At 42.2% G+C, this 12871-nt stretch overlaps 1 protein-coding gene across 13 annotated transcripts in view; it reads left to right on the top strand.

Annotated features, from left to right (window-relative positions):
* The window catches only part of MAGI1 (membrane associated guanylate kinase, WW and PDZ domain containing 1), a 623112-nt gene that overhangs the window by 288309 nt on the left and 321932 nt on the right, over positions 1–12871 (top strand). The gene's annotated exons all lie outside the window — the stretch shown is intronic.

Here is a 12871-nt window from a genome sequence, read left to right as displayed (position 1 = left end):
TGGACCCTGGAGAACTGCTCTGCCAGGTGGCTCGCAGTCACAGGAATGGGGTTATTTTCTGGGGTGTCTCTGGCCAGTCACCTTGCTTGGCCCATATTTGGTCTGATTCAGGTCCTTGCTGGTGACGCGCACATCTCTCAGCCAAGATGGATTGCAGTGCGAAGGATTCTGGGAGGTCGGTAGGATATACTATGGGCTGGCGTCTCCTCTCTCCTGTGGGCCCCTCCCAATTCTCCCAGTTAGCTGTTGGTGGCAGCACCATGTTCCTTGTTGGGACCTCCTGTTGTGAGACAGCTCATGCAAGCAGTTACTATTGTGCCTGGCCAAAGCGGGCAGCTTCAGTCAGTGGTTCCCTAATATATAGATATGTTTCTATGGGTGGATAAACTGTTCTTTAGATGAAAATAGGCTTTAATCATTTTTTAAAAAAAATATTTATTTATTTTGCCTGAGGCAGGTGTTAGTTGCGGCACACGGGATCTTCGTGGCAGCATGCCAGATCTTTTAGTTGGCGGCATGCCGACTTCTTAGTTGTGGCATGCATGCAGGATCTAGTTCCCTGACCGGGGATCAAACCCGGGCCCCCTGCACTGGGAGCACAGTCTTACCCACTGGACCACCAGGGACGTCCCCCTTTTTAATTCTCAGTGGGAATTTATTTATTCGTTCTTTCAACACGTATTTATTGGGGACTCCTTATGTACCACATATTGTTCTAAGTGTTCTGGATACTCCCGGAATAAAGAGGATAAAATTCCTTTTCTAATGGGGTTTAGGTATTAGGTGGGGGCATGGGAAGGGATGGATGGGAGGAAACAGACAATACATAAATCATGTCAAGTAGGAAATGTCCTGCAGAAGAATAAAGCTGGATGGGATTACAGAAAGCGATGGTGAGGGAGAGCGATTTTACGTGGAGTGAGCCAGGTGGGCCCCTCAGGTAAAGTGAGGGCTGAACCTGCAGGAAGGAGTAGGAGATCTGTGCCTGGGGGTGTTTGGGGGAGGAGGGTGTTTCTGATGGAGGAAGATGCTTCCAGGACGGGGAGTCAGGAGTGTCCTTGTTGTATTTGCGGAACAGCCGTTGGAACCCATTGGGTGAGAGGGAGGTGATGTTGAATGGCCACTGGATTTTATTCTGAGTGAGAAGGGGAGTCCCTGCAGGGTTTTGAGAAGTGCAGTAACAGAACCCGCCTCACCTTGGGAAGGAGGAGCAGTCTGGCTGCTTGTGGAGAGTGGAAACAAGGAAAGCATCCTAGGTGATGTAGGATGAGTAAAGGGTGAGTAGCACACCGGGGTACTTGTTGCACCACTCATGACAGACATCACAAGTCAATCACAGAGCTCTTTCCCAGTGTTGTGGCTGTGGACTGGCATGACTTCCCAACACCGCAAGCAGCCAGAACTGAGCTCTTGGCATCTGCACATGGAATGAAATCTCTTTCTGTCCCAACAGTTCATATATCCAATGGCTTCTATCCTTAGAAGAGGTCTGGGCATCTGCCCCCAGCGGTATTTGTGCATCAACACTGTATACTGAACTCTGTGAGGCAGACAATAAAAAGAAGTCCATAAGCAAATGGACTTGATAATTTCAGATCATAAGAGCTTTGAAGAAAAATGACATGACTGAGACCTGAACAATGAGGCAATTTACATAATAGGGGAAGTAGAGGAGCAGCAGGTACAGGGTCCCATGGCAAGACGGACTGAGAGGGAGTGTGTCCAGGGCACAGATCTTGTTTTCTCTTGGTTCACACGTATCCCTCTGGTCCATGCAGACTGTGAGCTCTGCAGTGCTCTCCCTGTGACATGATTGGCAAGTCGCTGCATCCTTTGATGGGGGTGATGCCTGAGTCATTTTTGGGCTTTCCCTTTAATACTCTCCCACCCAAAATCTCTCTCTTCTCCTGCACTCATTTCCATTTTGTCTTCCTTTCTCTAGTTCATTTATTTCTTATCCTTCTTTTTTCACTTTGCCATTACCTTTGTTGAGGAGGATTGTGTGGGGGAATATATCAGGGTGGATTTCATATGGCATTCAGGTACTAATAAGCTTATTACTTTGGGGACTTTCTTCCTTCTTTCTCTCCAGAATTATTTTTTGTAATAAATGCCCATTTCATTTACTAAGTTTTCCCTTGGGCACAAGCAACCTTATATGCAAAAGAAATTTCTGATCTAGTACCCTGATATAGTGTTTGCTAAAATATACACACAGAAAAAAATCATTCTACAGGAAAAATAAAACAGAAAGGAAACCAGTTGTTTCATCTGTTCAGAGAGGCATCCAGCCAGAGTAGTGAGTAGTAATTGCGGTATTTTGTCATGGAAGTCTTTGGTTGTATAACAGATTTCTGCTTTTTTGGCATCCATTTGTTCTATTGCCCATTGGATTTTCTTGCTTTGAGAAGTGCAGCTGAGGGCTTAGTCACAGGAGTGTGAGTTAGCGAGAAGTAGCGGGGCAGCTGCTCTTTGCTGTGTGGGAGTTTCCAGGTGTGGTTGGTCAAGAGCAGAGGCTCGGCCAGAATCAGCTGTCAGTGTTGTCAGCATCTGTCTTCTTTTTCTTTCTTTCTTTTAATATTTATTCATTCATTTGGCTCAGTCTGGTCTTAGTTGCGGCATGTAGGATCTTCATTGCTGTATTCGGAATCTTTAGTTGTGACGTGCGAACGCTTAGTTGCGGCATGTGTGATCTGGTTCCGTGCCCGGGGATTGAACCCAGACCCCCTGTGTTGGGAGCGTAGAGTGTTAGCCACTGGACCACCAGGGAAGTCCCTAGCATCTGTCTTGATTAAGGGACTTTACAGTGAGTCCTTTTTGCCCTCCAGCCTTGAGGATGGCTCACCATGCTTTGGTTTACACATGTGTAAAATGGACTTGATTGGATCCACCTTATTGGGTTTCTGTGAGGAGGAATCCAGGGTGGTGGTGTTGAGAACAGTTCACATTTTGAGCACTTAATACCCACCAGGCATGTCCCAAAGCACTGTACATTCACCATTTCAGTTAATCCTCACAATAGCTGATGAGGTCAATCCTACTGTCCCCATGTTCCTATTGAGGAAACGATGGCATGGAAAGTTAGGTGAGCTGCTCAAGGACACACAGCTTAGTGCCATGCCTGACACACATGAAGTGTTTCTGGAAAGGAAATAACTGCTGTTGCTGTTGTTTAGATTTAACTTTTAAAAAAACAAACCAACATAGCTTGAATATATTACAGAGTATAGGAAGTCCGATTCTCAATGTGTGTTGTTTTCTGTTTGTTTAGTTATTGGCTCCATTTCACAGCACTCATTTTCATCTTTATTGTTTTTCTGCTGATAAAAAAAAGTCAGTTTAAAATTTTTTTACCACGTTTTTTCCCTCCTATAAATGCTCTGAGTGTGGGCATCCTGTCAAAGTACAGTATCTGCTGGACCCCTTGAATCAGGCCTTCTTTGGGCCATCCGGGAAGACTCACCTTGACCCCCCTTTGGGGATAGGGGAGTAGACATTTCAAATAAGTCAAAAAGGTCCTCCAGGAAATTATGATTGTGGGTATTCCTTCCCTTTCTTCTAATTTTTAGCATCTTCAGAGTCTCACTTGGCTTTCTTGGAAACACGGCCAGTTTGTGTGCTATTTTTTATGTTCCAGGTGTGTTGGGACCCTCTTAGGAAAGTCTCTCAATGTTTTAGCGTCTCAGCCCCCAGAACTACAAAATGGGGCTGGTGGGGATGATGATATGATGATGATGTTAATGAAACTAACATCTCCTAGAGTTATATGAATTAAATACAGCTTTGTAGGTTAAGGCTACTAAAGGCTTTTATTCCTCCTCTCAAACAATATACTTCATTTTCTCTGTGTTCTACTTTTCCTTCAATATCTAGTTTCCCTTACAATGTTCCTTCCTGCCTTCCCCATTCTTCCTTTTTCCATTCTTTCCATTCTTCCATCTGTCCAACAGTTCATCTGCCCACCCATCCACCCATTCTTCCTTCTGTCTGTCCATCTGTCCATCCATCGATCCATCCATCCATCCATCCCTCCCTCCCTCCCTGCCTCCCTGCCTCCCTCCCTCCCTCCACCCCTCTCTTCAGCTTCGAGTGCCGATTTTACCAAATGCCCTTTTGCACCCTGGGCCTACAGCAGTGAACAACTTGTCGCCAGTTACAGTGTGGAGGCCACATAGATGTTAGTCTGTACCATGATCATCTAGATATATGTTTTCTTATTTTATTGTGTTTATTTTCTGTCCCCCCCCCCACCCTAGATTTTTCACTAATACTATAAGTGCAGCTGTATCCCCAGTGTCTAAAAAAGTACCTGGCACAGAGCGAACGCTCAACAAATGCTTTTGAATAAATGAATGGATCCTAAGTGAAACTTAACAGGCAGGCAAGTTGAGAAATAGATGAGCCTGCATTTTATAAGGACCAGATTTTTTTTTTTTTTTAACAGTTTTGGCAGTTTCAGAATTGTTGTAGCAGAAGATAACTATGAACAGTTTGCAAATGATGGCGTTTGTAGATTCGGGAGTTTCTTTTAAGTGTGTTGGAATTGATTTTCTGGGAGAAGAGAGAAATGCTGAGCTGATGTGACTCTGGGTTCCCACACCCAACTTCAGTCAGGGTGGTTCTGCCTTTCTCTGGTTTATATATCTGGCTTCTACTTAAGGTCTGATTGGAAGAATGGTTTCCCCTACCGAAAAGTTTCACCGTAGATTAGAAAATTCTTCAAATGCAGCACTGCTCTGGCAAGTCTCCTGTTTTGGCCACTCTCTGTCCTCCTTCAGGCATTCTCCACATCAGAGCCGGAATGATCTTTCAAAGTCTAAGCCTGACCACCATGTCACTCCCTCAGAACACCACAGTGGATTCTCATTACTAATAAAAACAATATCTACTGTTTATTAAGCCTTACTAAGTCCATTCTGAGCATTTTCTGTGTATTAACTCATTGGATCCTTTGTACTGGAAAGAGAGTCTTCTAAATCCCCGTTTTACAGATGAGGGAACCAAGTCTCAGAGATGTTAACAAACTTGCCCAAGTGATGCAGCTAGCAGTTAACCTTAGAAGAGAGACAAAACAAGGATCTTAAGCATTCCTAAATTTTTGTGCCTGGACCCTTCTGGTGCTCTAGTAAAAACGATGGAAGCTATCTCAGCATACTATTTTTAACTGCATAAAATAACATAATATTACAAAGGAAACAATTACCTTTAAATATAGTTAGCAAAATATTTTAAATAAACTTGGAGTGTATGGATGATAGAAGTAATATATGAGCTTCTTTAAATGCATTAACTTACAAGATCCAGAGCCAGGCACAATAATGCCATAATTTTTAAGTAGTGATGAACACATATAAATTTCATGGTGTCTGCAAAGACCCTAACAAGATACGAAAATACTTCTAATTTCTATTGGTGAAAAAGTGGCAGATATTGCTATGATACCATCACGATTTATTGCCTGCATTCATAATAGGGGGAAAGGCTGAATTTTTTTTTTTTTTTTTTTTTTGCGGTACTCGGGCCTCTCACTGTTGTGGCCTCTCTGGCTGCGGAGCACAGGCTCCGGACGCGCAGGCTCAGCGGCCATGGCTCATGGGCCCAGCCGCTACGCGGCATGTGGGATCTTCCCAGACCGGGGCACGAACCCGTGTCCCCTGCATCGGCAGGCGGACTCTCAACCACTGCGCCACCAGGGAAGCCCGGAAAGGCTGAATTTTAATTATAGGTTAGTAAAGATAAGAATGTAATTTTTACCCATCCAAGTTCTCAGACGCTTGGAATATAATCTTAATAAGTCCTTCCTTGTCTTGTACCCTACGTCTTGGCCTCTGGTTACCTTGCCAGCCAATTATCCCCTCCCACATCTCCTTGTTTTCTGTTCCCTGGCCACACTGCTTACCTTTGGTCCCTCATGTTCCTCTCCACAGGACCTTTGCACACACTGGATCACCTTCCTGGAATGTACATCCCCTTCCTTCTCACCCTGTTAACTCCTCTCCTACCCATCTCAGCTCAGGTGTCACTTCCCCAGGGAAGACCACCTCGGTTTCCTCTCCAGGTCACTCTCCTCTGTCACAGCACCTCTTGTTGGATCGCCATGCTCCCAGTCAGAGCTACAGGTCTGGGTTTATTCGCCTGATTATTTGATCAAGGTCTGTCTCTTGAAATACAGTTTAAGCTTTATGAGTGTATTGGTTTGCTAGGACTATCATCACTGAGTATCAGACTAGATGGCTTAAGCAATGGAAGGTTATTTTCTCACAATTCTGGAGGCTAGAGGTTGGTTTCAAGCAGAGTTGGTTTCTTCTGAGGCTTCCTTCCTTGCCTTATAGATGGCCATCTTCCTTCTGTGTTTTCACGTGGTCTTGCCTCTGTGCATGTCTGTGTTCTAATTTCCTCTTATAAGGATACCCGTCGTATTGGATTAGGGCCACTCTGATGACCTCATGTTAACTCAATCACCTCTTTAAAGACCCTGTCTCCAAATACAGTCACATTCTGAGATACTGGGGGTTAGGACTTAAATGAATTTGGCTAGCATGGAGGTGGGGCCACAACTCAGCCAATAACATGAGGGAATGGAGGAAGTCTATTTCGCTCACCAGGCTTTCTCCATCATCTAACGTCTAGCACTTAACCCAGAGTTGACCATCAATAAATATCTATTAAATGAATGAATACGCACACAAGTTTGAATGAGTGAAACATACTTTATTGACCATTGAAACATTAAAAACATGCCTTTGTATCGGATGTTCTAACATTGAGCTTATTCTTTGAATTCTAATTTTCACTGTTCCAAAACGAGTACATCTGATCTAGGAATGTCCAAATCACATTAAATGAAAAATCTCATGTGCCTATACTTGTCTGCTTGACTCAGCTCGAAGTAGCGTTAGTTATGTAATTAAATCACAGATGCAGAATATTTAAATTTCAATTCTGGAGTGATTAGTTACAACTTGAAGTTTACTCTGTTCTGACATGCAGCACGTTGGCTTTTTTAAATTAATCAATTAATTAATTAATTTTAATTTTGGCTGCGTTGGGTCTCTGTTGCTGTGTGAGGGCTTTCTCTAGTTGCGGTGAGCGGGGGCTACTCTTCGTTGTGGTGCATGGGCTTCTCATTGCGGTGGCTTCTCTTGTTGCAGAACACAGGATCTAGGCACTTCAGCTTCAGTAGTTGTGGCACGTGGGCTCAGTAGTTGTGGCACATGGGCTTATTTGCTCTGCGGCATGTGGGATCTTCCTGGACCAGGGCTTGAACCTGTGTCCCCTGCATTGGCAGGCGGATTCTTAACCACTGCACCACCAGGGAAGCCTCAGCACATTGACTTTGATTGTTAAATCAAATTGCTATTTGGTTGTAGAAAGCAGGGTTTTAGCTTCTGTGAGAAACTAATTAGGTTGGAATTGGTTGAAGCAGGTGTTTTCTGGGATGATTGCAGCCCATTTATGCATACCTTTTTCTTTTTGCTCATATGTAAGCACAAGTAGCCACAGCAGTCTCAAATACAAAATTGAAAAATGCAGCACAGTGCTGACCGTATAACTTCTGTAAGTATATTGTCATGTGATAGGCCGTGATGGTGGGATTCAAATTCTGTCGAAAAATCAAGGTTCTTACCATTTTTATCAGTATAGCAGCAAGCTGGGAAGAAAGAGACAAGGGATGTACTTGAGGTGGAGCTGGTGGGTTCTTGAGTGTAGTGTTTTCCCTAATGAAATGTTACCGAGTGTTGCTAAAAATAAGTAAATAAAAGTCATCATAATAAAAGAAAGTTATGTGGTCAAAGAGCACTGGGAAGCAGGTTTCTGATGTGCAGAAGCTCACAGAGCCCTTGACGTTGCTAGTGTCCATTGCGACTTTCCAAGTGGGGAATGCAGTGTGTAGACTCTCACACGTTTGTCTCCACACTCTTTTTTTCTTAAGGGACTGGTGTCCTGAGAAACTCGTTTTGAGGGTGGTGCCTCTCAACAGTCTAAAATTAGTTCACACATTTTGTTGGTTTGGAGATACTTATCAGAATTTCGCCTTTTACCGTTCAGGTATCATAGTATTATATGTTGGTATTTCACTGGCATCATTCCAAATATCAATTTTTAATGCAGACCATTACAGTGGTTAAAATTTTATAGATCTGAGTGTAAGTTTTTAAACTAAATTCAGCAATTTAAAAAAAACCCTCAAAGTTTCTGTGTTTTTTGTTACAAGTGTCAGAAAACCAACTCAAACTGGCTTTAGCAAAAACTCGTGTGAAAGTGGCTGGAGAGGGATTTATTAACTGAGAAAAGAATGTGTCATCGGGATTCAGCCTTGCTCTGTCTGCTGGATTTTCTCTCCTTCCATAGTCACTTGATTTCAAGGAAGATCTTTGCCTGTCTAAGGAAATAGACTCCAGCAGGTCTGTTCACTTAGCATTTGCGGTGGAAATTGAATTTTTCTTTGCCTTTCTTTCAACACAGGGTGAAGTAAGCCAGAAAGAGAAAAACAAATGTCGTATATTAACACGTATATGTGGAATTTAGAAAAATGGTACAGGTGAACCTATTTGGAGGGCAGGAATAGAGATGTAGATGTAGAGAACGGACCTGTGGACACAGGCGGGGAAGGGGAGGGTGGGACCAAATGGGAGATTAGATTGATGTATATACAGTACCATGCGTAAAATAGGTGGTGGGAAGATGCTGTCAAGAGCAGGAAGCTCAGCTTGGTGCTCTGTGACAACCTAGATGGATGGGGTGGGGGGGGGTGGGAGAGAGGGAGGTCCCAGAGGGAGGGGATGTAGGTATACATATAGCTGAGTCACTTTGCTGTACAGCAGAAACTAACACAACACTGTAAAGCAATTATACTCCAATTAAAAAAAAAAAGAATGGGAAAAAAAATCTCATTGGCTTGGTTTGGGTCCTGTGACTCCCTGCCTTCCACCCCCTCCTAGACCTGTGCAGGCAAAGCTGGATTGTGTGCCCTCTTTTACGCCTAGGGGTGGGGGCCACCCCATGGTAAGTCCGTGCACTGAGCCAGGGAAGGGACATGGGATATGGACCTCAAGGAGAAAATGGAGGTACTTTGGCCCAAAGAAGCAGAAATGTATGTCTGGCCGGTGAAAATAACAGGTATCCCATTCCCCTGCCTTCAGGCCTGTGAATATCTCTTTTGCTGTAAATCCAGTGAAAAAGATTTCAGTTAATCGAGCTTCTAGTTAGTTAAGCTGCAGCTAATTAAGTTTGTTAGATAACCAGGTGTGATGGAATACATAAATAGAAGAGATGTCACAGTAATAAAATCAACACGTCCCGACAGTTGGTTCTGTGTGGGAAGCAAGTGAAAGGGAGGATTCAAGGATGACTTTAAATATCCCAGATAATGTGAGTAGACTGTGAGCTTCTTCACCTTGGGTACTATGTCTTTTCCATTTTGGGGTCACTATGGCCTGCCATATAGTTAATTGTCAGTGACTTTTTTCACTGTTGTAGAATTAGGAGATTGGGATGATTTTTTTTTTTTTTTTTCCTGAGGGGTCATTAACTGAAATAGGGGAGCATAGATTTAGGAGAGAAGATGCTGAGTGTGAATTTGAAAGTTAAATGCATTTGACTTGCCAGTGGGACAGTTTGGCAGTTGGGAACATGGAACTCAGGTCCATTTGATTGTATCCTGGGAAAATCCAATCTTAGCTGTAACTTTAGTTCATAATAAAACTTTCTCTGGTAAACCTGTAGGCGTATTTCCTCATGAGAAGCAGGAGGTGGGATGCTTTATCAAGGAATAAGGGTATTCAAGAGCAGTGTCTATGGAGTATTTGTTTTCTCTTAAATTCACTGGTGTCTGGGTCTCAGAGAGATTGTGTTTCTAAATGTTTCCACTTGTGAATGGCAAATTGTGTTCATGCCACATTTTAGTGACATAATATCACATTGCCTCAACGAGGATAATTTGGGGCCCAAAAATCATAGTCAAGGAAAATTCGCATTTGTTTCTGTTGTAGTCAGCTGAAGTTCAACTGTTTTCCCAGCACTGGGGATAATGTAGAAAAATAAAACTACAAACAGAGCTGGCAATGGGTAAATAGTTTCTTAATCAGTAGTTCTCAACTCTGAAACTTCCTGTTTTAATCATAAATGTTTTAGTATTTCCTTCATTATGTAAAAATGAAATTAGTAGATAATATATTCTTTAATATACCTAATTCTTTTTTTCTCTTTTATTATTTTTTTATTGAAGTATAGTGAATTTACAATGTGTTAGTTTCAGGTATATAGCAAAATTATTCAGTTATACATATGTATCTATTCTTTTTCAGATTTTCTTCCATTATAGGTTATTACAAGATATTGAATATAGTTCCCTGTGCTATACAGTAGGTCCTTCTTGTTTATCTGTTTTATATATAGTAGTGTGTATCTGTTAATCCCAGACTCCTAATTCAACTCTAATATAGCTAATTCTTAAAAATCATGTAGTGATCTAACTAACCATAGAAAATAAAAGGAAAGTAATGGATAACAAATGATGCGTATTGCAGTAGGTAATTGATGCTTCGACACAAGTTTACTAGAGCAGTGCTTCTCTTGAGAATCTTGTTAAAATGCAGATTCTGATTCAGCAGCTCTGGGGTGGGGCCTGAGGTTCTGCATTTTGAACAAACTGCCAAGTGATGCCAGTACCACTGGTCTTGAGCCCCACTTTGGATGGCAGGGCTTTGGAGGACATAATGAGGTATCAGAGGCTTGCGCTTATACCTGTAATCCCTATGAATGCTTCAGCTCTAAAACCCACTGCTACAGATGCATTGAATGGGCTACCATTGCCTTTGGTGACGCCATTTTTGAAATGATAAACAATCCTTGGTAAAGTTCCCGACAGAGTAGAATAGCATTTTCCTCTCATTTTACACAATTTTGCATGCACTGTATATTAAAACTGTAAAAAACAAAAAACACTGCGTTTACGTGAACCAAAGGAAGGTTCTAGGCTCAGGTGCTTGGCATTTTGTTTCCTGCCCACTAGGGTAGTCCTGAGTCCTGCACAATTCTGTGAGGCGCCCTGCCCACCAAATCCCAGTGTTGTTTCTCAGTTGCTGTGGCAGCTTCCGTTCCCTCTGTATTCAGAAAACACCGCACAGATTTCCAAGATGTCCTCTAGGAGGAGGTACCATCTGTTGAGGACTTCTGAACCCAAAGACCAATAAATGGGAATAGGCCACAGGGACATTCACAGGTGTGATGTCACTACTTATATATAGTTTATTTAGGCAAATTGTCCCATAAGCCAGGGCCCATGGAAAATACAGAAAATGCAGTCCTTGCACAGCATATGACAGCTAGGGGCACATTCTTTTTGGAGGTGTTTTCTCTGCTGTTCACTTTGTTACCCTGGTAATTGGGGGGAAGTTGCTATGGCCGTATTTGCTGCTGACAGATTTGTTTTGCAGTGTGTTGTGAGAGGGTGTTAAATGCAGGCCTGTGAAGAATCTGAAGCAAATGGAGATAATTTGGGGCGGGGGGAATAAGGGAGTGTAACTTCCTGGTAACCACAGACTGAATTGTTTTTCTAGCTTCATTTCACCTCTCGCAGTGGCCCTGTATTTCCAGTGTCAGAGAACCTTGACTTTCTCCCGACACAAGAAAGGAAAGTACAGTTATTCAGGGTGACATAATCCTCTGAAGTTCTACCTTTGCACCATACAGTTCTGCTGAAAGCCTTATTTCTAAAATAGCAAAGATGGGATTGACTGAATGAAAATAGGAATATGTAGAATAGGTTTTATTAGTTGTATCACAAGAGATATTTATATTCAAGGGACCACCACTTCTGATTGAATTCAACGTTACTGCCTCAGATAGGCCCTTAGCTTAAAAAATCTTAATCCTCAGGCAAGGTGCCTTCTCTGACATTGTGCTGGATAAGAAGTACATAAAATTAGGATGATTTTTTTTCTCCATTTGCTATCAAGCATATTTAATGCCATTGGAGTGTAAGAACAATGTATTCATTTTAGACTATTTGAAAAAATAAATTAAAATTTGAGAAAAACTTAAAAAGCAAATAGCAGTATGCATAATCTCTCCATCCAGAAATGACAACCACTGACAAGTATTTCCTATTAATCTTTTTTTTTTTTAGTGCAGGAATACACAGGGACACGCGTACATCTTAACAAAATTAGTATAGTTCCACTAATTCTGTAAGCTAGTAATTTTTATTTAGTCTTCTGAAGTAAACATGTTAATAATGCTTGATTTTTTAGCACTTATTTTTTATTCATAGAAAACTTTGAGATAATCATAAATTAACATGCAGTTTCACGAGAGCCCTTGGACACTTGGCCCCCTTTCCTCCAATGGTAACATGTTGCAAAACGCTAGTATAGAAACAGACCCACAGACATAGAGAACAGAGCTGCGGTTGCCACGGAGAGGAGAGGTGGGGGAGGGATGGAGTGGGAGGTTTGGCTTAGCAGATGCAAACTATTATATACGGAATGGATAAACAACAAGGTCCTGTTGTATAGCACAGGGAACTATATTCAATATCCTGGGATAAACCACAATGGAAAAGAATGTGGTTACATATACACACACAGATAGATATGTATAACTGAATCACTTTGCTGTACAGCACAAATTAACACAATATTGTAAATCAAACTGTACTTCAATTAAGAAAAAAGAAAGAAAGATCAAGTGATTAGAGGGTTGGAAATTTCAGCCCCTGCCACTGACCTTCAGGGAGAAAGGAGTGGCTAGAGATTAGCTCTATGAAAACTCTCGAACCACAAGATCTGGGGAGCTTCTGGGTTAGTGAACACATCCTGGTGCTGACAGGGTGACACACCTAGAGGGCATGTAAGCCACACACACACAC

Source organism: Aethalodelphis obliquidens, unplaced genomic scaffold (genome assembly GCF_003676395.1).
Source record: "Aethalodelphis obliquidens isolate GAN/ISIS:26980383/991018 unplaced genomic scaffold, ASM367639v1 scaffold22, whole genome shotgun sequence".
Lineage (NCBI taxonomy): Eukaryota > Metazoa > Chordata > Mammalia > Artiodactyla > Delphinidae > Aethalodelphis > Aethalodelphis obliquidens.
The sequence above is the reverse complement of the archived record's forward strand: the minus strand, read 5'-3'. Positions and strand labels throughout refer to the sequence as shown.